A 26,469-nucleotide genomic window follows, 5' to 3' on the forward strand; every position below is an offset into this window, starting at 1 on the left:
TTCTGAAATGTGAAGAATGCGAGAACCACTTCCTAAGTTGTAGCATTTTTTAAGATTTTGCGCCAACTACACTCCACGATCGCAAAGTTAATGCTCTTACGACCCACATACGCGCAACACTCGAACAGGGTTGTGAGATAAAAATCGCATCTCCCCGGCGGGGAATCTAACCCCGGTCTCCCGCGTGACAGGCGGGGATACTAACCACTATACTACCGAGGATGCGCTGTAGACAGGTGCCTGTGTGCGAGAGATATGGTGCTAGTAGCCGCAAACGACCTACACTAAGTTCGGCGAGTGATAGAGCAGCAATTAAAAATCGGATGTGCCTCCCCGGCGGGGAATCGAACCCCGGTCTCCCGCGTGACAGGCGGGGATACTAACCACTATACTACCGAGGAAGACGCAGCTAGCGTCTCGAATGCACAATTATGTTACTCAAATAGCTGATACATCTCAAACCTAGCCTCCTGTTGCTGTCAGAGACAGCTGCTAAGAAATAAAAGTATGCCCCAGGTGAGGCTCGAACTCACAACCCCGGCATTGCTCACGGCTACTGCCTTATAAGTACCGTGCGCTAACCAATTGCGCCACTGGGGCTACAACAGAGTGCTTTCAGTTAGCGGTATTCACTTTGCTGCAATCCAGTGGTGGCCACAGAAACATACGATCGCCACCTGATGCCATACTGCGACTTTGGCACCTGACTACCAATGCTTCGTGCTATTCTTGTTTCATATGCTACGCTTACATGCACATCAACCGGCTCTCGTCGTCGAGAAAACGTGGGAAAACGCGCGCCTTGCCTTCTGCTACCTGTCGAACAGCGAGAGCAGATGCGTGGCAAGCTCTAAGCTCTGCAGGCGCACTGCGGCCACGCAGCTGCACGAAAGGTACCTTCCTTGGGAGCTTGCTCAGCCATGGAGAACACGTTTCTTAGCGAATTGCACTTGTCTCGTAGAAAGAAATGCTGCCACTGGCCCTGTGGCGCAACGGATAACGCGTCTGACTACGGATCAGAAGATTCCAGGTTCGAATCCTGGCAGGGTCGGCGTTTTGTTAGTTGCCGACGCGTAGCTGGGCAGTGGATTTCGTATGTCGCCGCACCGTGGAGTGCTTTGTTGCTCCTGTGCATCTCGCAGCTGCATGTCGAGTCGATCGTGGTAAATATCGCTGCCTGCAAGCGTCAGCGTAGCGTCAGTCGAGCAAAGTCGAGACAAGTCAAGCTGAGAGCTGTAGGAGATGATACGCAATTAAATACAGGCGTGTGAAAGCGACGCAGACAACACTTTCCAAGTGTCCCACGTCACGTGGCGAAGAGCCGGCGCAACCCCAGGCAGCAGAGTGGCGCAGTGGAAGCGTGCTGGGCCCATAACCCAGAGGTCCGTGGATCGAAACCACGCTCTGCTAAAATTATTTCTTTTGCGGACTGTGCCGAGCTCGATTATTACGCCCACAGCGTCGGCTGGGGTGCTTTGATACAGCGTTAACAGCATACCCCGCAGTTCTGAAATGTGAAGAATGCGAGAACCACTTCCTAAGTTGTAGCATTTTTTAAGATTTTGCGCCAACTACACTCCACGATCGCAAAGTTAATGCTCTTACGACCCACATACGCGCAACACTCGAACAGGGTTGTGAGATAAAAATCGCATCTCCCCGGCGGGGAATCGAACCCCGGTCTCCCGCGTGACAGGCGGGGATACTAACCACTATATTACCGAGGATGCGGTGTAGACAGGTGCCTGTGTGCGAGAGATATGGTGCTAGTAGCCGCAAACGACCTACACTAAGTTCGGCGAGTGATAGAGCAGCAATTAAAAATCGGATGTGCCTCCCCGGCGGGGAATCGAACCCCGGTCTCCCGCGTGACAGGCGGGGATACTAACCACTATACTACCGAGGAAGACGCAGCTAGCGTCTCGAATGCACAATTATGTTACTCAAATAGCTGATACATCTCAAACCTAGCCTCCTGTTGCTGTCAGAGACAGCTGCTAAGAAATAAAAGTATGCCCCAGGTGAGGCTCGAACTCACAACCCCGGCATTGCTCACGGCTACTGCCTTATAAGTACCGTGCGCTAACCAATTGCGCCACTGGGGCTACAACAGAGTGCTTTCAGTTAGCGGTATTCACTTTGCTGCAATCCAGTGGTGGCCACAGAAACATACGATCGCCACCTGATGCCATACTGCGACTTTGGCACCTGACTACCAATGCTTCGTGCTATTCTTGTTTCATATGCTACGCTTACATGCACATCAACCGGCTCTCGTCGTCGAGAAAACGTGGGAAAACGCGCGCCTTGCCTTCTGCTACCTGTCGAACAGCGAGAGCAGATGCGTGGCAAGCTCTAAGCTCTGCAGGCGCACTGCGGCCACGCAGCTGCACGAAAGGTACCTTCCTTGGGAGCTTGCTCAGCCATGGAGAACACGTTTCTTAGCGAATTGCACTTGTCTCGTAGAAAGAAATGCTGCCACTGGCCCTGTGGCGCAACGGATAACGCGTCTGACTACGGATCAGAAGATTCCAGGTTCGAATCCTAGCAGGGTCGGCGTTTTGTTAGTTGCCGACGCGTAGCTGGGCAGTGGATTTCGTATGTCGCCGCACCGTGGAGTGCTTTGTTGCTCCTGTGCATCTCGCAGCTGCATGTCGAGTCGATCGTGGTAAATATCGCTGCCTGCAAGCGTCAGCGTAGCGTCAGTCGAGCAAAGTCGAGACAAGTCAAGCTGAGAGCTGTAGGAGATGATACGCAATTAAATACAGGCGTGTGAAAGCGACGCAGACAACACTTTCCAAGTGTCCCACGTCACGTGGCGAAGAGCCGGCGCAACCCCAGGCAGCAGAGTGGCGCAGTGGAAGCGTGCTGGGCCCATAACCCAGAGGTCCGTGGATCGAAACCACGCTCTGCTAAAATTATTTCTTTTGCGGACTGTGCCGAGCTCGATTATTACGCCCACAGCGTCGGCTGGGGTGCTTTGATACAGCGTTAACAGCATACCCCGCAGTTCTGAAATGTGAAGAATGCGAGAACCACTTCCTAAGTTGTAGCATTTTTTAAGATTTTGCGCCAACTACACTCCACGATCGCAAAGTTAATGCTCTTACGACCCACATACGCGCAACACTCGAACAGGGTTGTGAGATAAAAATCGCATCTCCCCGGCGGGGAATCGAACCCCGGTCTCCCGCGTGACAGGCGGGGATACTAACCACTATATTACCGAGGATGCGGTGTAGACAGGTGCCTGTGTGCGAGAGATATGGTGCTAGTAGCCGCAAACGACCTACACTAAGTTCGGCGAGTGATAGAGCAGCAATTAAAAATCGGATGTGCCTCCCCGGCGGGGAATCGAACCCCGGTCTCCCGCGTGACAGGCGGGGATACTAACCACTATACTACCGAGGAAGACGCAGCTAGCGTCTCGAATGCACAATTATGTTACTCAAATAGCTGATACATCTCAAACCTAGCCTCCTGTTGCTGTCAGAGACAGCTGCTAAGAAATAAAAGTATGCCCCAGGTGAGGCTCGAACTCACAACCCCGGCATTGCTCACGGCTACTGCCTTATAAGTACCGTGCGCTAACCAATTGCGCCACTGGGGCTACAACAGAGTGCTTTCAGTTAGCGGTATTCACTTTGCTGCAATCCAGTGGTGGCCACAGAAACATACGATCGCCACCTGATGCCATACTGCGACTTTGGCACCTGACTACCAATGCTTCGTGCTATTCTTGTTTCATATGCTACGCTTACATGCACATCAACCGGCTCTCGTCGTCGAGAAAACGTGGGAAAACGCGCGCCTTGCCTTCTGCTACCTGTCGAACAGCGAGAGCAGATGCGTGGCAAGCTCTAAGCTCTGCAGGCGCACTGCGGCCACGCAGCTGCACGAAAGGTACCTTCCTTGGGAGCTTGCTCAGCCATGGAGAACACGTTTCTTAGCGAATTGCACTTGTCTCGTAGAAAGAAATGCTGCCACTGGCCCTGTGGCGCAACGGATAACGCGTCTGACTACGGATCAGAAGATTCCAGGTTCGAATCCTGGCAGGGTCGGCGTTTTGTTAGTTGCCGACGCGTAGCTGGGCAGTGGATTTCGTATGTCGCCGCACCGTGGAGTGCTTTGTTGCTCCTGTGCATCTCGCAGCTGCATGTCGAGTCGATCGTGGTAAATATCGCTGCCTGCAAGCGTCAGCGTAGCGTCAGTCGAGCAAAGTCGAGACAAGTCAAGCTGAGAGCTGTAGGAGATGATACGCAATTAAATACAGGCGTGTGAAAGCGACGCAGACAACACTTTCCAAGTGTCCCACGTCACGTGGCGAAGAGCCGGCGCAACCCCAGGCAGCAGAGTGGCGCAGTGGAAGCGTGCTGGGCCCATAACCCAGAGGTCCGTGGATCGAAACCACGCTCTGCTAAAATTATTTCTTTTGCGGACTGTGCCGAGCTCGATTATTACGCCCACAGCGTCGGCTGGGGTGCTTTGATACAGCGTTAACAGCATACCCCGCAGTTCTGAAATGTGAAGAATGCGAGAACCACTTCCTAAGTTGTAGCATTTTTTAAGATTTTGCGCCAACTACACTCCACGATCGCAAAGTTAATGCTCTTACGACCCACATACGCGCAACACTCGAACAGGGTTGTGAGATAAAATCGCATCTCCCCGGCGGGGAATCGAACCCCGGTCTCCCGCGTGACAGGCGGGGATACTAACCACTATATTACCGAGGATGCGGTGTAGACAGGTGCCTGTGTGCGAGAGATATGGTGCTAGTAGCCGCAAACGACCTACACTAAGTTCGGCGAGTGATAGAGCAGCAATTAAAAATCGGATGTGCCTCCCCGGCGGGGAATCGAACCCCGGTCTCCCGCGTGACAGGCGGGGATACTAACCACTATACTACCGAGGAAGACGCAGCTAGCGTCTCGAATGCACAATTATGTTACTCAAATAGCTGATACATCTCAAACCTAGCCTCCTGTTGCTGTCAGAGACAGCTGCTAAGAAATAAAAGTATGCCCCAGGTGAGGCTCGAACTCACAACCCCGGCATTGCTCACGGCTACTGCCTTATAAGTACCGTGCGCTAACCAATTGCGCCACTGGGGCTACAACAGAGTGCTTTCAGTTAGCGGTATTCACTTTGCTGCAATCCAGTGGTGGCCACAGAAACATACGATCGCCACCTGATGCCATACTGCGACTTTGGCACCTGACTACCAATGCTTCGTGCTATTCTTGTTTCATATGCTACGCTTACATGCACATCAACCGGCTCTCGTCGTCGAGAAAACGTGGGAAAACGCGCGCCTTGCCTTCTGCTACCTGTCGAACAGCGAGAGCAGATGCGTGGCAAGCTCTAAGCTCTGCAGGCGCACTGCGGCCACGCAGCTGCACGAAAGGTACCTTCCTTGGGAGCTTGCTCAGCCATGGAGAACACGTTTCTTAGCGAATTGCACTTGTCTCGTAGAAAGAAATGCTGCCACTGGCCCTGTGGCGCAACGGATAACGCGTCTGACTACGGATCAGAAGATTCCAGGTTCGAATCCTGGCAGGGTCGGCGTTTTGTTAGTTGCCGACGCGTAGCTGGGCAGTGGATTTCGTATGTCGCCGCACCGTGGAGTGCTTTGTTGCTCCTGTGCATCTCGCAGCTGCATGTCGAGTCGATCGTGGTAAATATCGCTGCCTGCAAGCGTCAGCGTAGCGTCAGTCGAGCAAAGTCGAGACAAGTCAAGCTGAGAGCTGTAGGAGATGATACGCAATTAAATACAGGCGTGTGAATGCGACGCAGACAACACTTTCCAAGTGTCCCACGTCACGTGGCGAAGAGCCGGCGCAACCCCAGGCAGCAGAGTGGCGCAGTGGAAGCGTGCTGGGCCCATAACCCAGAGGTCCGTGGATCGAAACCACGCTCTGCTAAAATTATTTCTTTTGCGGACTGTGCCGAGCTCGATTATTACGCCCACAGCGTCGGCTGGGGTGCTTTGATACAGCGTTAACAGCATACCCCGCAGTTCTGAAATGTGAAGAATGCGAGAACCACTTCCTAAGTTGTAGCATTTTTTAAGATTTTGCGCCAACTACACTCCACGATCGCAAAGTTAATGCTCTTACGACCCACATACGCGCAACACTCGAACAGGGTTGTGAGATAAAAATCGCATCTCCCCGGCGGGGAATCTAACCCCGGTCTCCCGCGTGACAGGCGGGGATACTAACCACTATACTACCGAGGATGCGCTGTAGACAGGTGCCTGTGTGCGAGAGATATGGTGCTAGTAGCCGCAAACGACCTACACTAAGTTCGGCGAGTGATAGAGCAGCAATTAAAAATCGGATGTGCCTCCCCGGCGGGGAATCGAACCCCGGTCTCCCGCGTGACAGGCGGGGATACTAACCACTATACTACCGAGGAAGACGCAGCTAGCGTCTCGAATGCACAATTATGTTACTCAAATAGCTGATACATCTCAAACCTAGCCTCCTGTTGCTGTCAGAGACAGCTGCTAAGAAATAAAAGTATGCCCCAGGTGAGGCTCGAACTCACAACCCCGGCATTGCTCACGGCTACTGCCTTATAAGTACCGTGCGCTAACCAATTGCGCCACTGGGGCTACAACAGAGTGGTTTCAGTTAGCGGTATTCACTTTGCTGCAATCCAGTGGTGGCCACAGAAACATACGATCGCCACCTGATGCCATACTGCGACTTTGGCACCTGACTACCAATGCTTCGTGCTATTCTTGTTTCATATGCTACGCTTACATGCACATCAACCGGCTCTCGTCGTCGAGAAAACGTGGGAAAACGCGCGCCTTGCCTTCTGCTACCTGTCGAACAGCGAGAGCAGATGCGTGGCAAGCTCTAAGCTCTGCAGGCGCACTGCGGCCACGCAGCTGCACGAAAGGTACCTTCCTTGGGAGCTTGCTCAGCCATGGAGAACACGTTTCTTAGCGAATTGCACTTGTCTCGTAGAAAGAAATGCTGCCACTGGCCCTGTGGCGCAACGGATAACGCGTCTGACTACGGATCAGAAGATTCCAGGTTCGAATCCTGGCAGGGTCGGCGTTTTGTTAGTTGCCGACGCGTAGCTGGGCAGTGGATTTCGTATGTCGCCGCACCGTGGAGTGCTTTGTTGCTCCTGTGCATCTCGCAGCTGCATGTCGAGTCGATCGTGGTAAATATCGCTGCCTGCAAGCGTCAGCGTAGCGTCAGTCGAGCAAAGTCGAGACAAGTCAAGCTGAGAGCTGTAGGAGATGATACGCAATTAAATACAGGCGTGTGAAAGCGACGCAGACAACACTTTCCAAGTGTCCCACGTCACGTGGCGAAGAGCCGGCGCAACCCCAGGCAGCAGAGTGGCGCAGTGGAAGCGTGCTGGGCCCATAACCCAGAGGTCCGTGGATCGAAACCACGCTCTGCTAAAATTATTTCTTTTGCGGACTGTGCCGAGCTCGATTATTACGCCCACAGCGTCGGCTGGGGTGCTTTGATACAGCGTTAACAGCATACCCCGCAGTTCTGAAATGTGAAGAATGCGAGAACCACTTCCTAAGTTGTAGCATTTTTTAAGATTTTGCGCCAACTACACTCCACGATCGCAAAGTTAATGCTCTTACGACCCACATACGCGCAACACTCGAACAGGGTTGTGAGATAAAAATCGCATCTCCCCGGCGGGGAATCTAACCCCGGTCTCCCGCGTGACAGGCGGGGATACTAACCACTATACTACCGAGGATGCGCTGTAGACAGGTGCCTGTGTGCGAGAGATATGGTGCTAGTAGCCGCAAACGACCTACACTAAGTTCGGCGAGTGATAGAGCAGCAATTAAAAATCGGATGTGCCTCCCCGGCGGGGAATCGAACCCCGGTCTCCCGCGTGACAGGCGGGGATACTAACCACTATACTACCGAGGAAGACGCAGCTAGCGTCTCGAATGCACAATTATGTTACTCAAATAGCTGATACATCTCAAACCTAGCCTCCTGTTGCTGTCAGAGACAGCTGCTAAGAAATAAAAGTATGCCCCAGGTGAGGCTCGAACTCACAACCCCGGCATTGCTCACGGCTACTGCCTTATAAGTACCGTGCGCTAACCAATTGCGCCACTGGGGCTACAACAGAGTGCTTTCAGTTAGCGGTATTCACTTTGCTGCAATCCAGTGGTGGCCACAGAAACATACGATCGCCACCTGATGCCATACTGCGACTTTGGCACCTGACTACCAATGCTTCGTGCTATTCTTGTTTCATATGCTACGCTTACATGCACATCAACCGGCTCTCGTCGTCGAGAAAACGTGGGAAAACGCGCGCCTTGCCTTCTGCTACCTGTCGAACAGCGAGAGCAGATGCGTGGCAAGCTCTAAGCTCTGCAGGCGCACTGCGGCCACGCAGCTGCACGAAAGGTACCTTCCTTGGGAGCTTGCTCAGCCATGGAGAACACGTTTCTTAGCGAATTGCACTTGTCTCGTAGAAAGAAATGCTGCCACTGGCCCTGTGGCGCAACGGATAACGCGTCTGACTACGGATCAGAAGATTCCAGGTTCGAATCCTGGCAGGGTCGGCGTTTTGTTAGTTGCCGACGCGTAGCTGGGCAGTGGATTTCGTATGTCGCCGCACCGTGGAGTGCTTTGTTGCTCCTGTGCATCTCGCAGCTGCATGTCGAGTCGATCGTGGTAAATATCGCTGCCTGCAAGCGTCAGCGTAGCGTCAGTCGAGCAAAGTCGAGACAAGTCAAGCTGAGAGCTGTAGGAGATGATACGCAATTAAATACAGGCGTGTGAAAGCGACGCAGACAACACTTTCCAAGTGTCCCACGTCACGTGGCGAAGAGCCGGCGCAACCCCAGGCAGCAGAGTGGCGCAGTGGAAGCGTGCTGGGCCCATAACCCAGAGGTCCGTGGATCGAAACCACGCTCTGCTAAAATTATTTCTTTTGCGGACTGTGCCGAGCTCGATTATTACGCCCACAGCGTCGGCTGGGGTGCTTTGATACAGCGTTAACAGCATACCCCGCAGTTCTGAAATGTGAAGAATGCGAGAACCACTTCCTAAGTTGTAGCATTTTTTAAGATTTTGCGCCAACTACACTCCACGATCGCAAAGTTAATGCTCTTACGACCCACATACGCGCAACACTCGAACAGGGTTGTGAGATAAAAGTCGCATCTCCCCGGCGGGGAATCGAACCCCGGTCTCCCGCGTGACAGGCGGGGATACTAACCACTATACTACCGAGGATGCGCTGTAGACAGGTGCCTGTGTGCGAGAGATATGGTGCTAGTAGCCGCAAACGACCTACACTAAGTTCGGCGAGTGATAGAGCAGCAATTAAAAATCGGATGTGCCTCCCCGGCGGGGAATCGAACCCCGGTCTCCCGCGTGACAGGCGGGAATACTAACCACTATACTACCGAGGAAGACGCAGCTAGCGTCTCGAATGCACAATTATGTTACTCAAATAGCTGATACATCTCAAACCTAGCCTCCTGTTGCTGTCAGAGACAGCTGCTAAGAAATAAAAGTATGCCCCAGGTGAGGCTCGAACTCACAACCCCGGCATTGCTCACGGCTACTGCCTTATAAGTACCGTGCGCTAACCAATTGCGCCACTGGGGCTACAACAGAGTGCTTTCAGTTAGCGGTATTCACTTTGCTGCAATCCAGTGGTGGCCACAGAAACATACGATCGCCACCTGATGCCATACTGCGACTTTGGCACCTGACTACCAATGCTTCGTGCTATTCTTGTTTCATATGCTACGCTTACATGCACATCAACCGGCTCTCGTCGTCGAGAAAACGTGGGAAAACGCGCGCCTTGCCTTCTGCTACCTGTCGAACAGCGAGATCAGATGCGTGGCAAGCTCTAAGCTCTGCAGGCGCACTGCGGCCACGCAGCTGCACGAAAGGTACCTTCCTTGGGAGCTTGCTCAGCCATGGAGAACACGTTTCTTAGCGAATTGCACTTGTCTCGTAGAAAGAAATGCTGCCACTGGCCCTGTGGCGCAACGGATAACGCGTCTGACTACGGATCAGAAGATTCCAGGTTCGAATCCTGGCAGGGTCGGCGTTTTGTTAGTTGCCGACGCGTAGCTGGGCAGTGGATTTCGTATGTCGCCGCACCGTGGAGTGCTTTGTTGCTCCTGTGCATCTCGCAGCTGCATGTCGAGTCGATCGTGGTAAATATCGCTGCCTGCAAGCGTCAGCGTAGCGTCAGTCGAGCAAAGTCGAGACAAGTCAAGCTGAGAGCTGTAGGAGATGATACGCAATTAAATACAGGCGTGTGAAAGCGACGCAGACAACACTTTCCAAGTGTCCCACGTCACGTGGCGAAGAGCCGGCGCAACCCCAGGCAGCAGAGTGGCGCAGTGGAAGCGTGCTGGGCCCATAACCCAGAGGTCCGTGGATCGAAACCACGCTCTGCTAAAATTATTTCTTTTGCGGACTGTGCCGAGCTCGATTATTACGCCCACAGCGTCGGCTGGGGTGCTTTGATACAGCGTTAACAGCATACCCCGCAGTTCTGAAATGTGAAGAATGCGAGAACCACTTCCTAAGTTGTAGCATTTTTTAAGATTTTGCGCCAACTACACTCCACGATCGCAAAGTTAATGCTCTTACGACCCACATACGCGCAACACTCGAACAGGGTTGTGAGATAAAAATCGCATCTCCCCGGCGGGGAATCGAACCCCGGTCTCCCGCGTGACAGGCGGGGATACTAACCACTATACTACCGAGGATGCGCTGTAGACAGGTGCCTGTGTGCGAGAGATATGGTGCTAGTAGCCGCAAACGACCTACACTAAGTTCGGCGAGTGATAGAGCAGCAATTAAAAATCGGATGTGCCTCCCCGGCGGGGAATCGAACCCCGGTCTCCCGCGTGACAGGCGGGGATACTAACCACTATACTACCGAGGAAGACGCAGCTAGCGTCTCGAATGCACAATTATGTTACTCAAATAGCTGATACATCTCAAACCTAGCCTCCTGTTGCTGTCAGAGACAGCTGCTAAGAAATAAAAGTATGCCCCAGGTGAGGCTCGAACTCACAACCCCGGCATTGCTCACGGCTACTGCCTTATAAGTACCGTGCGCTAACCAATTGCGCCACTTTTTTTTTTTTTTTTTTTTTTTTTTTTTTTTTTTTTTTTTTAGGCCTCCCTTCTCCCCTTACAGCCCTCCTTGCGCTCTCCATGAATGCCGTCCTTGGCGAGCTTCATCAGCTATAGTCAAAAGAAGTCAAAGTCTCCAGATTCACTGGCGTCGTACAACAGTACACAAAAAGAATACTGGTTCTTCCGGATTACAAGGAGTTCATTGCCTCGTCTTCTTTGTAATATAAGTGCAACGAAAAATAGAAATCTCTCTCAAAACCAAGGGAAAAAAAAAAATGTCTCTTCCCGCAAAAAACAAATAATGAGGAATAAGAAAGAAAAGAAAACTTCAGGTTCTTCAAGCGCCATAGGTGAAACGATAACGAAAATAGTATTCAGTGTTCGCTTGTACTTGGGAACTTCACCGTGGAAATGTTAACAGTAATGGTGGATTGACTTTAGAATCACCCAATTCCCTGTTTCTCAAACAGTATTTTTAACATGTTTCCAAAATCCCTTTTAATGTGCGGGAACTGGTTTCTTCGCCAATATGCCGTTTCCATATAAGCAGTAAAGGCAGTAATATTGTCTTCTCCGTGGTTAGTGATGACGTAATTGACAAAATGACCCAGCATCCACATAACAGTATTGTTTTTCGTTTTGGGGTAAAACCGTGTATCAGGCCACAGGAGGATATCAGTTGTATAAAGACTTTCAGTGCTACGTGTGAGCAGCGCCAATCGTTTCCGCACCCAATGCCAGTTGAACTGATGCCCGCAGCAAGTAAACCTGTGCCTCAGAGTGTCTACCAATCCACATTTGAGGCAGTTGTCAGTAGCACTTAAGCCAATGCGGTTGAGTTTTTCGTTGGTTGGAACAAGATTGTGGACAACTTTATACCAGGCGGAAATCACATCGGAGGAATGAATTTTTAGAGTAATATTGGTCCACACTGCCGTCCAGACGATTCTTGGGTAGTGCATTTCAATTGTAGTTGGAGCTTCGTACTTCTGCCACTGAGCAAGTAAGAACACTGTCGTGAGACAAGGACTTGTGAAAACACTGTCACCTAAGTAACTAATTTCGAGGTAATAAACACCGACATGTTGCAATTGAAAGTTGAGTTTACCGATGTCAATTGGCGGTTTCATACATTTAGGGCGAACAATGCGAAACAGCTTCGATGTGATAGTATGGGGCATCGTGGTAATTATCACAGTTGTTCGTTTTATATAGAGTGCTGTCGCCTTTCGACGGATATCATTGAGTTGCAGGCCCCCAGCTTGCACTGACTTAGACAGTGTGGTATAGGTTAACTTAAAAATATGACCGAGCCACACAAACCTGCTGGACAAACGCATGATCTTATGGGCTTGCATTTTGGGAAGAGGGAACACCTGAGCGACATAATAAGCTTTACAGAGTATGTATGTATTCAAAATCCTGATCTTCTGGAGGATATTTGTCGATCGCCATGTGTTTTCCACTATAGCTCCCTGTATTCGATTGGCAGTAAGTTTCCAGTTTTTAGCTGCCATACGTAAGGGACACCTATCGATGATGATACCCAGAGCAACATGTTGTTCGACGATCTGCGCCCACGGTATAGCAAGAGATTCGAAGCCCCGTAAGCGTAGAACCTTACATTTACCCTCACTGAGTTTCGCCCCAGAAGCAGTGCTGTAAGTATCAATCTCAGCCCGCAATTGGGCCACTTCAGACTCATGACGTAGGATAACAGCAACATCATCGGCGTAAGCCCTCACAGTAAGATTGCTCCCTAAGACAGAAAGGCCACTTAATGTGATACACAATCTCTTCAGAAATGGCTCGAGCGACAAAACAAAGAGCGACATCGACAACGGACTGCCTTGCGGTACACCGCGTCGTATGCTAACAGCTTGTGTCAGCTGACCGTTAACTGTGATCCTAGCAGTAATGCCGGTTATCATATTCCGAATGACTGCCACAGCTCGTTCTTCGAGTCCAATTCGTTGCAGGATGCGTTCTACATAGTGATGACTAACGCGGTCAAAAGCTTTGCAAAAGTCAAGAAAAAGGAAAGCACATTTGATGTTGGTTACGGCCGCTACTGAAATAACGTCTCTGTACTCTGCAACCGGAGTCATAATGGATCTCCCTGGAAGGCAAGACTGATGTGAATGAATAACTTTCCCAAGGATGGGGGCCATTCTGCTATTAATCGCTCGGGCAATCGTTTTATAATCAAAGTTCAATAATGTGATTGGACGGAGATTATCAACTCGCTTGTGACCAGTTCTCTTCGGGACTAAAACAATTCTACCCACTTTCAAGTCGGCAGGAAGAGGACCACCACTCATGACGTCATTAACAATTTCAGTAAAAGTACCACCAAGGACATTCCAGAATTTGGTATAAAATTCCTTGGGCAAACCATCAGGACCAGGCGATTTAAAGGAAGGCGACTTGGAGATCAAGGCTAAAACTTCCTCGGGAGTGAAATCCGATAAAAAGTCGACATTGTCAGCAGGACTAATCGCCCTATCAAAAACATTGACCACTGCACTGACAGCAGGTTCATTGACAATCTCACTGGAATACAGTCGTTGGAAATGTTGGTGAATTTCACTAATAATGGCCGCTTGAGTAGAGAGTAATTCCCCATTATCTCTTTCCAAAACATCAATGAAAGCCCGGCGGCGGCGTGATAAATGCTTGAATAAATGGTACATAGATGTCATTTCGTCGGCTAAAACAGATTTAGGTTTGGATTTAACTTTCAGACCTTCCAATTGTTGACGCTTCAAGCTGACAAGTTTAGCCTTGACACGTTGAATTGATGGAAAGTTAGTGTTGGTCGCAGTGGATGAATCATACAATTGTCGCAACACAGTGTAGTAAAACTCAAAGGTCTTCTTGCAGGCGCGTGCTTTCTGAGCACTATAATAAATGAGACTTTTTCGAAGCTTTGGTTTGGCAACAGTGGTCCACCACATCGCTTTAGTCGGATAAAAAGTGATGGAACGCAAACAAGTTTCCCACACATGTCTGATAACGTCAAATAATTCAGCGTCCGCCAGATGCGATATGTTTAACATCCACGGGGAACGAAATAATTTGGTAGGCTGTCGATTTAAGTGAATTGTTGCCGCAACAGCGCAATGGTCGGTAAAACTAGCCGGGATTACGTCAACCGCTAGGAGTCGGTCACTGATACAGTCCGATAGATAAATTCTATCCAGACGGCTGCATGAAGTAACGGTGAAAAAAGTGAATTTAACTAAAGTAGGATACTGCAGTTCCCAAGCATCTTTCAGCTTAATATTCTTAACTAGCTCGTGCAGTTCTTTACAGTAGTTAAAATTAGGGGACTGATCGTTTTTACGTAGAACACAGTGAAAGTCACCTCCTATTATCAGGTTTTGAGGACTTCCCCGCAACAGATACGTAACATCCTCCTTATAAAAACGTGACCGTTCGAATTTGTTGCTGTTGCCTGACGGGGCATATAAGTTAACAAGGGTGACATCAAAAATTTTACAGCCCACTCCTCGACCGGAATCTAAAAACTCGATCTCCCCAACTGGAATACCTTCCCGTATTAAAAGTGCGGTACCTGTACTTTCCTCAGGAGCAACGTTTGATATGGTTTTAAAACCAGAGATGAAGAGATTCAAAACAGTAACTTCCTGTAACAACACAATATCAGCGTCAGATTCGTATAGAAACTGCTGTAGGGCCGCAATTTTGAGATCAGATCGAATCTTATTTATGTTCAGGGAGACGAATTTGTACGCTTGTGCCATTAGTACAGTGAGGTACGGAAAGGGTCACTATACAACACTGGTCGCATTACAAGGGCATAGAAACTTCGGAATGGTCTGCATTGTCGGGAGGATCACGAACAGTCACTTGGGTGTCGTTGGGTTTGTTTTTCTTCCGTACTGCGTTGACGTTCGGTTGAACTTTGTTCCTACTACGTGCTCTGCTAGGGAACACATCGGCAGACGGAGGCGTGGGAGGGTCCTGAGTGACTTCGCAGTCCATAACGGGATGTGACGCCTCAGCCATCTGATCTGCAGAAAGAACTGACTCAGAAGGTGGACAAGTTTGTTTGTTGTCACTAGCACGAACTACGTGTTTGTTTGTAGACGGACTTTGACTTCCTTCAGTTTGTACACAAACACTGCCTTCCTCGTTACGCTTATCGGGAGCACGCGCTTGTTGTGATTCGTCCTGTGGTGACGTCGCGACTTCAGGCGGCGGGCTCGGCTGTTGTGATACCAAAGCTGCCTGTACGTCACTCGGAATGACGTCAATAGCCGCAACGTCGACAGCTGCGTGCGACGGTTCAGAAAAACGTGAGTTAGTAACCGTAACCGGCATCTCTTTCGGGACGTCATGTTCTAATTCCTGGAGATCTTCGTCCGGACTATCATCATCACACGTTCGTCGCCGTTTGTGGCTCAGCAGCTGCACGTCAGATTTGGAAGCAGGCGGATCTGTAACCGGGTTTGAAGGAAAGGGTGGAAAGTCGGCAACAGGCAAACCAGGCTCCGGGGGCAATATTTCACTATCACTAGGGCGTTCGATGTCCGTGATTGGTGCCTCCCTAACAAGATCGGCCAATGTCAATTTTCTACGCTGTTCCAAAGTACTTTTGAGAACAAAGACACGTTTAGGGCAGTTCGTACGCAAGTGGCCAGTTTCGTTACAAATAAAGCATGTGCCTGGTTGCCCACTGTACGTGACATGCACTTTATACCCACAAACAATAAGATGGGAGGGGATATCTTGCTTGACGTGCATTTCGACTGACCGGACGCCACTAAAACACTGTAACCGATGTTGGCTAGACCAACGTTCGTTACGGATTTGCTTGACCTCCCCATACTTCGTCAAAATCTCACGTAAATAACAGTTTTCAACTTCCGGCGGCAGGTTGTACACACGGACATTTTTATATTCTACATCAGCATTGGATATGAGAACAGTACTCACCGAGGCGTCACGATGACGGAACTCAGCTCTGCTACCATGTTTTAACAGAATCCTCTCCAGTAACACAGGGTTTAACAACTTGACGAAGAAACAGTAGAGATCTGTGTCGTAATAGGCAGTATGAACCTGGTCAGACGTTATACCAATGACATCCACTATGAAATCGTGAACTTCCATGGAACTCGGTTGAACATGACGTGTAGACTTGTCAAATTCGAAACACAGAGTACATTTCCTTGGGAACAACCTGGACGACATATCCACTTATTAAACGGTCGAGACCGCTAACACAGAACGACACAAAACACTAAAAGCGAAGTGAAGTGACGGAAACACAAGACAGCAAATCTAGCAAACAACGTAAACAACGAAAGCAGTCACGGCTTGCACACGCTATTGCGGAGCGAAGGCACAACACGTGCGACCTGCACGGCGTCGCAAGCGGAACTGCCACTGGGGCTACAACAGAGTGCTTTCAGTTAGCGGTATTCACTTTGCTGCAATCCAGTGGTGGCCACAGAAACATACGATCGCCACCTGATGCCATACTGCGACTTTGGCACCTGACTACCAATGCTTCGTGCTATTCTTGTTTCATATGCTACGCTTACATGCACATCAACCGGCTCTCGTCGTCGAGAAAACGTGGGAAAACGCGCGCCTTGCCTTCTGCTACCTGTCGAACAGCGAGAGCAGATGCGTGGCAAGCTCTAAGCTCTGCAGGCGCACTGCGGCCACGCAGCTGCACGAAAGGTACCTTCCTTGGGAGCTTGCTCAGCCATGGAGAACACGTTTCTTAGCGAATTGCACTTGTCTCGTAGAAAGAAATGCTGCCACTGGCCCTGTGGCGCAACGGATAACGCGTCTGACTACGGATCAGAAGATTCCAGGTTCGAATCCTGGCAGGGTCGGCGTTTTGTTAGTTGCCGACGCGTAGCTGGGCAGTGGATTTCGTATGTCGCCGCACCGTGGAGTGCTTTGTTGCTCCTGTGCATCTCGCAGCTGCATGTCGAGTCGATCGTGGTAAATATCGCTGCCTGCAAGCGTCAGCGTAGCGTCAGTCGAGCAAAGTCGAGACAAGTCAAGCTGAGAGCTGTAGGAGATGATACGCAATTAAATACAGGCGTGTGAAAGCGACGCAGACAACACTTTCCAAGTGTCCCACGTCACGTGGCGAAGAGCCGGCGCAACCCCAGGCAGCAGAGTGGCGCAGTGGAAGCGTGCTGGGCCCATAACCCAGAGGTCCGTGGATCGAAACCACGCTCTGCTAAAATTATTTCTTTTGCGGACTGTGCCGAGCTCGATTATTACGCCCACAGCGTCGGCTGGGGTGCTTTGATACAGCGTTAACAGCATACCCCGCAGTTCTGAAATGTGAAGAATGCGAGAACCACTTCCTAAGTTGTAGCATTTTTTAAGATTTTGCGCCAACTACACTCCACGATCGCAAAGTTAATGCTCTTACGACCCACATACGCGCAACACTCGAACAGGGTTGTGAGATAAAAGTCGCATCTCCCCGGCGGGGAATCGAACCCCGGTCTCCCGCGTGACAGGCGGGGATACTAACCACTATACTACCGAGGATGCGCTGTAGACAGGTGCCTGTGTGCGAGAGATATGGTGCTAGTAGCCGCAAACGACCTACACTAAGTTCGGCGAGTGATAGAGCAGCAATTAAAAATCGGATGTGCCTCCCCGGCGGGGAATCGAACCCCGGTCTCCCGCGTGACAGGCGGGGATACTAACCACTATACTACCGAGGAAGACGCAGCTAGCGTCTCGAATGCACAATTATGTTACTCAAATAGCTGATACATCTCAAACCTAGCCTCCTGTTGCTGTCAGAGACAGCTGCTAAGAAATAAAAGTATGCCCCAGGTGAGGCTCGAACTCACAACCCCGGCATTGCTCACGGCTACTGCCTTATAAGTACCGTGCGCTAACCAATTGCGCCACTGGGGCTACAACAGAGTGCTTTCAGTTAGCGGTATTCACTTTGCTGCAATCCAGTGGTGGCCACAGAAACATACGATCGCCACCTGATGCCATACTGCGACTTTGGCACCTGACTACCAATGCTTCGTGCTATTCTTGTTTCATATGCTACGCTTACATGCACATCAACCGGCTCTCGTCGTCGAGAAAACGTGGGAAAACGCGCGCCTTGCCTTCTACTACCTGTCGAACAGCGAGAGCAGATGCGTGGCAAGCTCTAAGCTCTGCAGGCGCACTGCGGCCACGCAGCTGCACGAAAGGTACCTTCCTTGGGAGCTTGCTCAGCCATGGAGAACACGTTTCTTAGCGAATTGCACTTGTCTCGTAGAAAGAAATGCTGCCACTGGCCCTGTGGCGCAACGGATAACGCGTCTGACTACGGATCAGAAGATTCCAGGTTCGAATCCTGGCAGGGTCGGCGTTTTGTTAGTTGCCGACGCGTAGCTGGGCAGTGGATTTCGTATGTCGCCGCACCGTGGAGTGCTTTGTTGCTCCTGTGCATCTCGCAGCTGCATGTCGAGTCGATCGTGGTAAATATCGCTGCCTGCAAGCGTCAGCGTAGCGTCAGTCGAGCAAAGTCGAGACAAGTCAAGCTGAGAGCTGTAGGAGATGATACGCAATTAAATACAGGCGTGTGAAAGCGACGCAGACAACACTTTCCAAGTGTCCCACGTCACGTGGCGAAGAGCCGGCGCAACCCCAGGCAGCAGAGTGGCGCAGTGGAAGCGTGCTGGGCCCATAACCCAGAGGTCCGTGGATCGAAACGACGCTCTGCTAAAATTATTTCTTTTGCGGACTGTGCCGAGCTCGATTATTACGCCCACAGCGTCGGCTGGGGTGCTTTGATACAGCGTTAACAGCATACCCCGCAGTTCTGAAATGTGAAGAATGCGAGAACCACTTCCTAAGTTGTAGCATTTTTTAAGATTTTGCGCCAACTACACTCCACGATCGCAAAGTTAATGCTCTTACGACCCACATACGCGCAACACTCGAACAGGGTTGTGAGATAAAAGTCGCATCTCCCCGGCGGGGAATCGAACCCCGGTCTCCCGCGTGACAGGCGGGGATACTAACCACTATACTACCGAGGATGCGCTGTAGACAGGTGCCTGTGTGCGAGAGATATGGTGCTAGTAGCCGCAAACGACCTACACTAAGTTCGGCGAGTGATAGAGCAGCAATTAAAAATCGGATGTGCCTCCCCGGCGGGGAATCGAACCCCGGTCTCCCGCGTGACAGGCGGGGATACTAACCACTATACTACCGAGGAAGACGCAGCTAGCGTCTCGAATGCACAATTATGTTACTCAAATAGCTGATACATCTCAAACCTAGCCTCCTGTTGCTGTCAGAGACAGCTGCTAAGAAATAAAAGTATGCCCCAGGTGAGGCTCGAACTCACAACCCCGGCATTGCTCACGGCTACTGCCTTATAAGTACCGTGCGCTAACCAATTGCGCCACTGGGGCTACAACAGAGTGCTTTCAGTTAGCGGTATTCACTTTGCTGCAATCCAGTGGTGGCCACAGAAACATACGATCGCCACCTGATGCCATACTGCGACTTTGGCACCTGACTACCAATGCTTCGTGCTATTCTTGTTTCATATGCTACGCTTACATGCACATCAACCGGCTCTCGTCGTCGAGAAAACGTGGGAAAACGCGCGCCTTGCCTTCTACTACCTGTCGAACAGCGAGAGCAGATGCGTGGCAAGCTCTAAGCTCTGCAGGCGCACTGCGGCCACGCAGCTGCACGAAAGGTACCTTCCTTGGGAGCTTGCTCAGCCATGGAGAACACGTTTCTTAGCGAATTGCACTTGTCTCGTAGAAAGAAATGCTGCCACTGGCCCTGTGGCGCAACGGATAACGCGTCTGACTACGGATCAGAAGATTCCAGGTTCGAATCCTGGCAGGGTCGGCGTTTTGTTAGTTGCCGACGCGTAGCTGGGCAGTGGATTTCGTATGTCGCCGCACCGTGGAGTGCTTTGTTGCTCCTGTGCATCTCGCAGCTGCATGTCGAGTCGATCGTGGTAAATATCGCTGCCTGCAAGCGTCAGCGTAGCGTCAGTCGAGCAAAGTCGAGACAAGTCAAGCTGAGAGCTGTAGGAGATGATACGCAATTAAATACAGGCGTGTGAAAGCGACGCAGACAACACTTTCCAAGTGTCCCACGTCACGTGGCGAAGAGCCGGCGCAACCCCAGGCAGCAGAGTGGCGCAGTGGAAGCGTGCTGGGCCCATAACCCAGAGGTCCGTGGATCGAAACGACGCTCTGCTAAAATTATTTCTTTTGCGGACTGTGCCGAGCTCGATTATTACGCCCACAGCGTCGGCTGGGGTGCTTTGATACAGCGTTAACAGCATACCCCGCAGTTCTGAAATGTGAAGAATGCGAGAACCACTTCCTAAGTTGTAGCATTTTTTAAGATTTTGCGCCAACTACACTCCACGATCGCAAAGTTAATGCTCTTACGACCCACATACGCGCAACACTCGAACAGGGTTGTGAGATAAAAATCGCATCTCCCCGGCGGGGAATCGAACCCCGGTCTCCCGCGTGACAGGCGGGGATACTAACCACTATACTACCGAGGATGCGCTGTAGACAGGTGCCTGTGTGCGAGAGATATGGTGCTAGTAGCCGCAAACGACCTACACTAAGTTCGGCGAGTGATAGAGCAGCAATTAAAAATCGGATGTGCCTCCCCGGCGGGGAATCGAACCCCGGTCTCCCGCGTGACAGGCGGGGATACTAACCACTATACTACCGAGGAAGACGCAGCTAGCGTCTCGAATGCACAATTATGTTACTCAAATAGCTGATACATCTCAAACCTAGCCTCCTGTTGCTGTCAGAGACAGCTGCTAAGAAATAAAAGTATGCCCCAGGTGAGGCTCGAACTCACAACCCCGGCATTGCTCACGGCTACTGCCTTATAAGTACCGTGCGCTAACCAATTGCGCCACTGGGGCTACAACAGAGTGCTTTCAGTTAGCGGTATTCACTTTGCTGCAATCCAGTGGTGGCCACAGAAACATACGATCGCCACCTGATGCCATACTGCGACTTTGGCACCTGACTACCAATGCTTCGTGCTATTCTTGTTTCATATGCTACGCTTACATGCACATCAACCGGCTCTCGTCGTCGAGAAAACGTGGGAAAACGCGCGCCTTGCCTTCTGCTACCTGTCGAACAGCGAGAGCAGATGCGTGGCAAGCTCTAAGCTCTGCAGGCGCACTGCGGCCACGCAGCTGCACGAAAGGTACCTTCCTTGGGAGCTTGCTCAGCCATGGAGAACACGTTTCTTAGCGAATTGCACTTGTCTCGTAGAAAGAAATGCTGCCACTGGCCCTGTGGCGCAACGGATAACGCGTCTGACTACGGATCAGAAGATTCCAGGTTCGAATCCTGGCAGGGTCGGCGTTTTGTTAGTTGCCGACGCGTAGCTGGGCAGTGGATTTCGTATGTCGCCGCACCGTGGAGTGCTTTGTTGCTCCTGTGCATCTCGCAGCTGCATGTCGAGTCGATCGTGGTAAATATCGCTGCCTGCAAGCGTCAGCGTAGCGTCAGTCGAGCAAAGTCGAGACAAGTCAAGCTGAGAGCTGTAGGAGATGATACGCAATTAAATACAGGCGTGTGAAAGCGACGCAGACAACACTTTCCAAGTGTCCCACGTCACGTGGCGAAGAGCCGGCGCAACCCCAGGCAGCAGAGTGGCGCAGTGGAAGCGTGCTGGGCCCATAACCCAGAGGTCCGTGGATCGAAACCACGCTCTGCTAAAATTATTTCTTTTGCGGACTGTGCCGAGCTCGATTATTACGCCCACAGCGTCGGCTGGGGTGCTTTGATACAGCGTTAACAGCATACCCCGCAGTTCTGAAATGTGAAGAATGCGAGAACCACTTCCTAAGTTGTAGCATTTTTTAAGATTTTGCGCCAACTACACTCCACGATCGCAAAGTTAATGCTCTTACGACCCACATACGCGCAACACTCGAACAGGGTTGTGAGATAAAAATCGCATCTCCCCGGCGGGGAATCGAACCCCGGTCTCCCGCGTGACAGGCGGGGATACTAACCACTATACTACCGAGGATGCGCTGTAGACAGGTGCCTGTGTGCGAGAGATATGGTGCTAGTAGCCGCAAACGACCTACACTAAGTTCGGCGAGTGATAGAGCAGCAATTAAAAATCGGATGTGCCTCCCCGGCGGGGAATCGAACCCCGGTCTCCCGCGTGACAGGCGGGGATACTAACCACTATACTACCGAGGAAGACGCAGCTAGCGTCTCGAATGCACAATTATGTTACTCAAATAGCTGATACATCTCAAACCTAGCCTCCTGTTGCTGTCAGAGACAGCTGCTAAGAAATAAAAGTATGCCCCAGGTGAGGCTCGAACTCACAACCCCGGCATTGCTCACGGCTACTGCCTTATAAGTACCGTGCGCTAACCAATTGCGCCACTGGGGCTACAACAGAGTGCTTTCAGTTAGCGGTATTCACTTTGCTGCAATCCAGTGGTGGCCACAGAAACATACGATCGCCACCTGATGCCATACTGCGACTTTGGCACCTGACTACCAATGCTTCGTGCTATTCTTGTTTCATATGCTACGCTTACATGCACATCAACCGGCTCTCGTCGTCGAGAAAACGTGGGAAAACGCGCACCTTGCCTTCTGCTACCTGTCGAACAGCGAGAGCAGATGCGTGGCAAGCTCTAAGCTCTGCAGGCGCACTGCGGCCACGCAGCTGCACGAAAGGTACCTTCCTTGGGAGCTTGCTCAGCCACGGAGAACACGTTTCTTAGCGAATTGCACTTGTCTCGTAGAAAGAAATGCTGCCACTGGCCCTGTGGCGCAACGGATAACGCGTCTGACTACGGATCAGAAGATTCCAGGTTCGAATCCTGGCAGGGTCGGCGTTTTGTTAGTTGCCGACGCGTAGCTGGGCAGTGGATTTCGTATGTCGCCGCACCGTGGAGTGCTTTGTTGCTCCTGTGCATCTCGCAGCTGCATGTCGAGTCGATCGTGGTAAATATCGCTGCCTGCAAGCGTCAGCGTAGCGTCAGTCGAGCAAAGTCGAGACAAGTCAAGCTGAGAGCTGTAGGAGATGATACGCAATTAAATACAGGCGTGTGAAAGCGACGCAGACAACACTTTCCAAGTGTCCCACGTCACGTGGCGAAGAGCCGGCGCAACCCCAGGCAGCAGAGTGGCGCAGTGGAAGCGTGCTGGGCCCATAACCCAGAGGTCCGTGGATCGAAACGACGCTCTGCTAAAATTATTTCTTTTGCGGACTGTGCCGAGCTCGATTATTACGCCCACAGCGTCGGCTGGGGTGCTTTGATACAGCGTTAACAGCATACCCCGCAGTTCTGAAATGTGAAGAATGCGAGAACCACTTCCTAAGTTGTAGCATTTTTTAAGATTTTGCGCCAACTACACTCCACGATCGCAAAGTTAATGCTCTTACGACCCACATACGCGCAACACTCGAACAGGGTTGTGAGATAAAAATCGCATCTCCCCGGCGGGGAATCGAACCCCGGTCTCCCGCGTGACAGGCGGGGATACTAACCACTATACTACCGAGGATGCGCTGTAGACAGGTGCCTGTGTGCGAGAGATATGGTGCTAGTAGCCGCAAACGACCTACACTAAGTTCGGCGAGTGATAGAGCAGCAATTAAAAATCGGATGTGCCTCCCCGGCGGGGAATCGAACCCCGGTCTCCCGCGTGACAGGCGGGGATACTAACCACTATACTACCGAGGAAGACGCAGCTAGCGTCTCGAATGCACAATTATGTTACTCAAATAGCTGATACATCTCAAACCTAGCCTCCTGTTGCTGTCAGAGACAGCTGCTAAGAAATAAAAGTATGCCCCAGGTGAGGCTCGAACTCACAACCCCGGCATTGCTCACGGCTACTGCCTTATAAGTACCGTGCGCTAACCAATTGCGCCACTTTTTTTTTTTTTTTTTTTTTTTTTTTTTTTTTTTTTTTTTTTTTTTTTTTTTAGGGCCTCCCTTCTCCCCTTACAGCCCTCCTTGCGCTCTCCATGAATGCCGTCCTTGGCGAGCTTCATCAGCTATAGTCAAAAGAAATCAAAGTCTCCAGATTCACTGGCGTCGTACAACAGTACACAAAAAGAATACTGGTTCTTCCGGATTACAAGGAGTTCATTGCCTCGTCTTCTTTGTAATATAAGTGCAACGAAAAATAGAAATCTCTCTCAAAACCAAGGGAAAAAAAAAAAAATGTCTCTTCCCGCAAAAAACAAATAATGAGGAATAAGAAAGAAAAGAAAACTTCAGGTTCTTCAAGCGCCATAGGTGAAACGATAACGAAAATAGTATTCAGTGTTCGCTTGTACTTGGGAACTTCACCGTGGAAATGTTAACAGTAATGGTGGATTGACTTTAGAATCACCCAATTCCCTGTTTCTCAAACAGTATTTTTAACATGTTTCCAAAATCCCTTTTAATGTGCGGGAACTGGTTTCTTCGCCAATATGCCGTTTCCATATAAGCAGTAAAGGCAGTAATATTGTCTTCTCCGTGGTTAGTGATGACGTAATTGACAAAATGACCCAGCATCCACATAACAGTATTGTTTTTCGTTTTGGGGTAAAACCGTGTATCAGGCCACAGGAGGATATCAGTTGTATAAAGACTTTCAGTGCTACGTGTGAGCAGCGCCAATCGTTTCCGCACCCAATGCCAGTTGAACTGATGCCCGCAGCAAGTAAACCTGTGCCTCAGAGTGTCTACCAATCCACATTTGAGGCAGTTGTCAGTAGCACTTAAGCCAATGCGGTTGAGTTTTTCGTTGGTTGGAACAAGATTGTGGACAACTTTATACCAGGCGGAAATCACATCGGAGGAATGAATTTTTAGAGTAATATTGGTCCACACTGCCGTCCAGACGATTCTTGGGTAGTGCATTTCAATTGTAGTTGGAGCTTCGTACTTCTGCCACTGAGCAAGTAAGAACACTGTCGTGAGACAAGGACTTGTGAAAACACTGTCACCTAAGTAACTAATTTCGAGGTAATAAACACCGACATGTTGCAATTGAAAGTTGAGTTTACCGATGTCAATTGGCGGTTTCATACATTTAGGGCGAACAATGCGAAACAGCTTCGATGTGATAGTATGGGGCATCGTGGTAATTATCACAGTTGTTCGTTTTATATAGAGTGCTGTCGCCTTTCGACGGATATCATTGAGTTGCAGGCCCCCAGCTTGCACTGACTTAGACAGTGTGGTATAGGTTAACTTAAAAATATGACCGAGCCACACAAACCTGCTGGACAAACGCATGATCTTATGGGCTTGCATTTTGGGAAGAGGGAACACCTGAGCGACATAATAAGCTTTACAGAGTATGTATGTATTCAAAATCCTGATCTTCTGGAGGATATTTGTCGATCGCCATGTGTTTTCCACTATAGCTCCCTGTATTCGATTGGCAGTAAGTTTCCAGTTTTTAGCTGCCATACGTAAGGGACACCTATCGATGATGATACCCAGAGCAACATGTTGTTCGACGATCTGCGCCCACGGTATAGCAAGAGATTCGAAGCCCCGTAAGCGTAGAACCTTACATTTACCCTCACTGAGTTTCGCCCCAGAAGCAGTGCTGTAAGTATCAATCTCAGCCCGCAATTGGGCCACTTCAGACTCATGACGTAGGATAACAGCAACATCATCGGCGTAAGCCCTCACAGTAAGATTGCTCCCTAAGACAGAAAGGCCACTTAATGTGATACACAATCTCTTCAGAAATGGCTCGAGCGACAAAACAAAGAGCGACATCGACAACGGACTGCCTTGCGGTACACCGCGTCGTATGCTAACAGCTTGTGTCAGCTGACCGTTAACTGTGATCCTAGCAGTAATGCCGGTTATCATATTCCGAATGACTGCCACAGCTCGTTCTTCGAGTCCAATTCGTTGCAGGATGCGTTCTACATAGTGATGACTAACGCGGTCAAAAGCTTTGCAAAAGTCAAGAAAAAGGAAAGCACATTTGATGTTGGTTACGGCCGCTACTGAAATAACGTCTCTGTACTCTGCAACCGGAGTCATAATGGATCTCCCTGGAAGGCAAGACTGATGTGAATGAATAACTTTCCCAAGGATGGGGGCCATTCTGCTATTAATCGCTCGGGCAATCGTTTTATAATCAAAGTTCAATAATGTGATTGGACGGAGATTATCAACTCGCTTGTGACCAGTTCTCTTCGGGACTAAAACAATTCTACCCACTTTCAAGTCGGCAGGAAGAGGACCACCACTCATGACGTCATTAACAATTTCAGTAAAAGTACCACCAAGGACATTCCAGAATTTGGTATA

General features: G+C 50.4%; 49 non-coding genes across 49 annotated transcripts; 12 read left to right on the forward strand and 37 right to left on the reverse strand.

The window, feature by feature from the left end:
* Positions 1-150: 150 nt before the first annotated feature.
* Trnad-guc lies at positions 151-222 on the reverse strand. Its single transcript has one exon. It is a non-coding gene; the product is annotated as a tRNA-Asp (tRNA).
* Positions 223-329: 107 nt separating this feature from the next.
* On the reverse strand, positions 330-401 carry Trnad-guc. Its single transcript has one exon. It is a non-coding gene; the product is annotated as a tRNA-Asp (tRNA).
* Positions 402-508: 107 nt separating this feature from the next.
* Positions 509-600, reverse strand: Trnai-uau. The gene is given in 2 exon segments: positions 509-544; positions 563-600. It is a non-coding gene; the product is annotated as a tRNA-Ile (tRNA).
* A 378-nt stretch (positions 601-978) lies between these two features.
* On the forward strand, positions 979-1,051 carry Trnar-acg. Its single transcript has one exon. It is a non-coding gene; the product is annotated as a tRNA-Arg (tRNA).
* A 604-nt stretch (positions 1,052-1,655) lies between these two features.
* On the reverse strand, positions 1,656-1,727 carry Trnad-guc. The gene has a single exon. It is a non-coding gene; the product is annotated as a tRNA-Asp (tRNA).
* A 107-nt stretch (positions 1,728-1,834) lies between these two features.
* Trnad-guc lies at positions 1,835-1,906 on the reverse strand. The gene has a single exon. It is a non-coding gene; the product is annotated as a tRNA-Asp (tRNA).
* Positions 1,907-2,013: 107 nt separating this feature from the next.
* Trnai-uau lies at positions 2,014-2,105 on the reverse strand. Its single transcript is given in 2 exon segments — positions 2,014-2,049; positions 2,068-2,105. It is a non-coding gene; the product is annotated as a tRNA-Ile (tRNA).
* Positions 2,106-2,483: 378 nt separating this feature from the next.
* On the forward strand, positions 2,484-2,556 carry Trnar-acg. The gene has a single exon. It is a non-coding gene; the product is annotated as a tRNA-Arg (tRNA).
* Positions 2,557-3,160: 604 nt separating this feature from the next.
* Trnad-guc lies at positions 3,161-3,232 on the reverse strand. Its single transcript has one exon. It is a non-coding gene; the product is annotated as a tRNA-Asp (tRNA).
* A 107-nt stretch (positions 3,233-3,339) lies between these two features.
* Trnad-guc lies at positions 3,340-3,411 on the reverse strand. Its single transcript has one exon. It is a non-coding gene; the product is annotated as a tRNA-Asp (tRNA).
* Positions 3,412-3,518: 107 nt separating this feature from the next.
* On the reverse strand, positions 3,519-3,610 carry Trnai-uau. The gene is given in 2 exon segments: positions 3,519-3,554; positions 3,573-3,610. It is a non-coding gene; the product is annotated as a tRNA-Ile (tRNA).
* Positions 3,611-3,988: 378 nt separating this feature from the next.
* On the forward strand, positions 3,989-4,061 carry Trnar-acg. Its single transcript has one exon. It is a non-coding gene; the product is annotated as a tRNA-Arg (tRNA).
* A 603-nt stretch (positions 4,062-4,664) lies between these two features.
* On the reverse strand, positions 4,665-4,736 carry Trnad-guc. The gene has a single exon. It is a non-coding gene; the product is annotated as a tRNA-Asp (tRNA).
* A 107-nt stretch (positions 4,737-4,843) lies between these two features.
* Trnad-guc lies at positions 4,844-4,915 on the reverse strand. The gene has a single exon. It is a non-coding gene; the product is annotated as a tRNA-Asp (tRNA).
* A 107-nt stretch (positions 4,916-5,022) lies between these two features.
* On the reverse strand, positions 5,023-5,114 carry Trnai-uau. The gene is given in 2 exon segments: positions 5,023-5,058; positions 5,077-5,114. It is a non-coding gene; the product is annotated as a tRNA-Ile (tRNA).
* Positions 5,115-5,492: 378 nt separating this feature from the next.
* On the forward strand, positions 5,493-5,565 carry Trnar-acg. The gene has a single exon. It is a non-coding gene; the product is annotated as a tRNA-Arg (tRNA).
* A 604-nt stretch (positions 5,566-6,169) lies between these two features.
* Trnad-guc lies at positions 6,170-6,241 on the reverse strand. The gene has a single exon. It is a non-coding gene; the product is annotated as a tRNA-Asp (tRNA).
* Positions 6,242-6,348: 107 nt separating this feature from the next.
* On the reverse strand, positions 6,349-6,420 carry Trnad-guc. Its single transcript has one exon. It is a non-coding gene; the product is annotated as a tRNA-Asp (tRNA).
* Positions 6,421-6,527: 107 nt separating this feature from the next.
* Trnai-uau lies at positions 6,528-6,619 on the reverse strand. Its single transcript is given in 2 exon segments — positions 6,528-6,563; positions 6,582-6,619. It is a non-coding gene; the product is annotated as a tRNA-Ile (tRNA).
* A 378-nt stretch (positions 6,620-6,997) lies between these two features.
* On the forward strand, positions 6,998-7,070 carry Trnar-acg. Its single transcript has one exon. It is a non-coding gene; the product is annotated as a tRNA-Arg (tRNA).
* Positions 7,071-7,674: 604 nt separating this feature from the next.
* On the reverse strand, positions 7,675-7,746 carry Trnad-guc. Its single transcript has one exon. It is a non-coding gene; the product is annotated as a tRNA-Asp (tRNA).
* Positions 7,747-7,853: 107 nt separating this feature from the next.
* Trnad-guc lies at positions 7,854-7,925 on the reverse strand. Its single transcript has one exon. It is a non-coding gene; the product is annotated as a tRNA-Asp (tRNA).
* A 107-nt stretch (positions 7,926-8,032) lies between these two features.
* Positions 8,033-8,124, reverse strand: Trnai-uau. The gene is given in 2 exon segments: positions 8,033-8,068; positions 8,087-8,124. It is a non-coding gene; the product is annotated as a tRNA-Ile (tRNA).
* Positions 8,125-8,502: 378 nt separating this feature from the next.
* Trnar-acg lies at positions 8,503-8,575 on the forward strand. Its single transcript has one exon. It is a non-coding gene; the product is annotated as a tRNA-Arg (tRNA).
* A 604-nt stretch (positions 8,576-9,179) lies between these two features.
* On the reverse strand, positions 9,180-9,251 carry Trnad-guc. The gene has a single exon. It is a non-coding gene; the product is annotated as a tRNA-Asp (tRNA).
* A 107-nt stretch (positions 9,252-9,358) lies between these two features.
* Positions 9,359-9,430, reverse strand: Trnad-guc. Its single transcript has one exon. It is a non-coding gene; the product is annotated as a tRNA-Asp (tRNA).
* Positions 9,431-9,537: 107 nt separating this feature from the next.
* Trnai-uau lies at positions 9,538-9,629 on the reverse strand. The gene is given in 2 exon segments: positions 9,538-9,573; positions 9,592-9,629. It is a non-coding gene; the product is annotated as a tRNA-Ile (tRNA).
* A 378-nt stretch (positions 9,630-10,007) lies between these two features.
* Trnar-acg lies at positions 10,008-10,080 on the forward strand. Its single transcript has one exon. It is a non-coding gene; the product is annotated as a tRNA-Arg (tRNA).
* A 604-nt stretch (positions 10,081-10,684) lies between these two features.
* Trnad-guc lies at positions 10,685-10,756 on the reverse strand. The gene has a single exon. It is a non-coding gene; the product is annotated as a tRNA-Asp (tRNA).
* Positions 10,757-10,863: 107 nt separating this feature from the next.
* Trnad-guc lies at positions 10,864-10,935 on the reverse strand. The gene has a single exon. It is a non-coding gene; the product is annotated as a tRNA-Asp (tRNA).
* Positions 10,936-16,932: 5,997 nt separating this feature from the next.
* On the forward strand, positions 16,933-17,005 carry Trnar-acg. Its single transcript has one exon. It is a non-coding gene; the product is annotated as a tRNA-Arg (tRNA).
* A 604-nt stretch (positions 17,006-17,609) lies between these two features.
* On the reverse strand, positions 17,610-17,681 carry Trnad-guc. The gene has a single exon. It is a non-coding gene; the product is annotated as a tRNA-Asp (tRNA).
* A 107-nt stretch (positions 17,682-17,788) lies between these two features.
* Positions 17,789-17,860, reverse strand: Trnad-guc. Its single transcript has one exon. It is a non-coding gene; the product is annotated as a tRNA-Asp (tRNA).
* A 107-nt stretch (positions 17,861-17,967) lies between these two features.
* On the reverse strand, positions 17,968-18,059 carry Trnai-uau. Its single transcript is given in 2 exon segments — positions 17,968-18,003; positions 18,022-18,059. It is a non-coding gene; the product is annotated as a tRNA-Ile (tRNA).
* A 378-nt stretch (positions 18,060-18,437) lies between these two features.
* On the forward strand, positions 18,438-18,510 carry Trnar-acg. The gene has a single exon. It is a non-coding gene; the product is annotated as a tRNA-Arg (tRNA).
* Positions 18,511-19,114: 604 nt separating this feature from the next.
* On the reverse strand, positions 19,115-19,186 carry Trnad-guc. Its single transcript has one exon. It is a non-coding gene; the product is annotated as a tRNA-Asp (tRNA).
* Positions 19,187-19,293: 107 nt separating this feature from the next.
* Positions 19,294-19,365, reverse strand: Trnad-guc. Its single transcript has one exon. It is a non-coding gene; the product is annotated as a tRNA-Asp (tRNA).
* A 107-nt stretch (positions 19,366-19,472) lies between these two features.
* Trnai-uau lies at positions 19,473-19,564 on the reverse strand. The gene is given in 2 exon segments: positions 19,473-19,508; positions 19,527-19,564. It is a non-coding gene; the product is annotated as a tRNA-Ile (tRNA).
* A 378-nt stretch (positions 19,565-19,942) lies between these two features.
* Positions 19,943-20,015, forward strand: Trnar-acg. The gene has a single exon. It is a non-coding gene; the product is annotated as a tRNA-Arg (tRNA).
* A 604-nt stretch (positions 20,016-20,619) lies between these two features.
* On the reverse strand, positions 20,620-20,691 carry Trnad-guc. The gene has a single exon. It is a non-coding gene; the product is annotated as a tRNA-Asp (tRNA).
* A 107-nt stretch (positions 20,692-20,798) lies between these two features.
* Positions 20,799-20,870, reverse strand: Trnad-guc. Its single transcript has one exon. It is a non-coding gene; the product is annotated as a tRNA-Asp (tRNA).
* Positions 20,871-20,977: 107 nt separating this feature from the next.
* Positions 20,978-21,069, reverse strand: Trnai-uau. The gene is given in 2 exon segments: positions 20,978-21,013; positions 21,032-21,069. It is a non-coding gene; the product is annotated as a tRNA-Ile (tRNA).
* Positions 21,070-21,447: 378 nt separating this feature from the next.
* Positions 21,448-21,520, forward strand: Trnar-acg. Its single transcript has one exon. It is a non-coding gene; the product is annotated as a tRNA-Arg (tRNA).
* Positions 21,521-22,124: 604 nt separating this feature from the next.
* Trnad-guc lies at positions 22,125-22,196 on the reverse strand. The gene has a single exon. It is a non-coding gene; the product is annotated as a tRNA-Asp (tRNA).
* A 107-nt stretch (positions 22,197-22,303) lies between these two features.
* Positions 22,304-22,375, reverse strand: Trnad-guc. The gene has a single exon. It is a non-coding gene; the product is annotated as a tRNA-Asp (tRNA).
* Positions 22,376-22,482: 107 nt separating this feature from the next.
* Positions 22,483-22,574, reverse strand: Trnai-uau. The gene is given in 2 exon segments: positions 22,483-22,518; positions 22,537-22,574. It is a non-coding gene; the product is annotated as a tRNA-Ile (tRNA).
* A 378-nt stretch (positions 22,575-22,952) lies between these two features.
* Positions 22,953-23,025, forward strand: Trnar-acg. Its single transcript has one exon. It is a non-coding gene; the product is annotated as a tRNA-Arg (tRNA).
* A 604-nt stretch (positions 23,026-23,629) lies between these two features.
* Positions 23,630-23,701, reverse strand: Trnad-guc. Its single transcript has one exon. It is a non-coding gene; the product is annotated as a tRNA-Asp (tRNA).
* Positions 23,702-23,808: 107 nt separating this feature from the next.
* On the reverse strand, positions 23,809-23,880 carry Trnad-guc. The gene has a single exon. It is a non-coding gene; the product is annotated as a tRNA-Asp (tRNA).
* Between the last annotated feature and the right edge of the window lie 2,589 nt (positions 23,881-26,469).

This window comes from Schistocerca piceifrons, chromosome 8, assembly GCF_021461385.2.
Source record: "Schistocerca piceifrons isolate TAMUIC-IGC-003096 chromosome 8, iqSchPice1.1, whole genome shotgun sequence".
In the NCBI taxonomy this organism is placed as follows: domain Eukaryota; kingdom Metazoa; phylum Arthropoda; class Insecta; order Orthoptera; family Acrididae; genus Schistocerca; species Schistocerca piceifrons.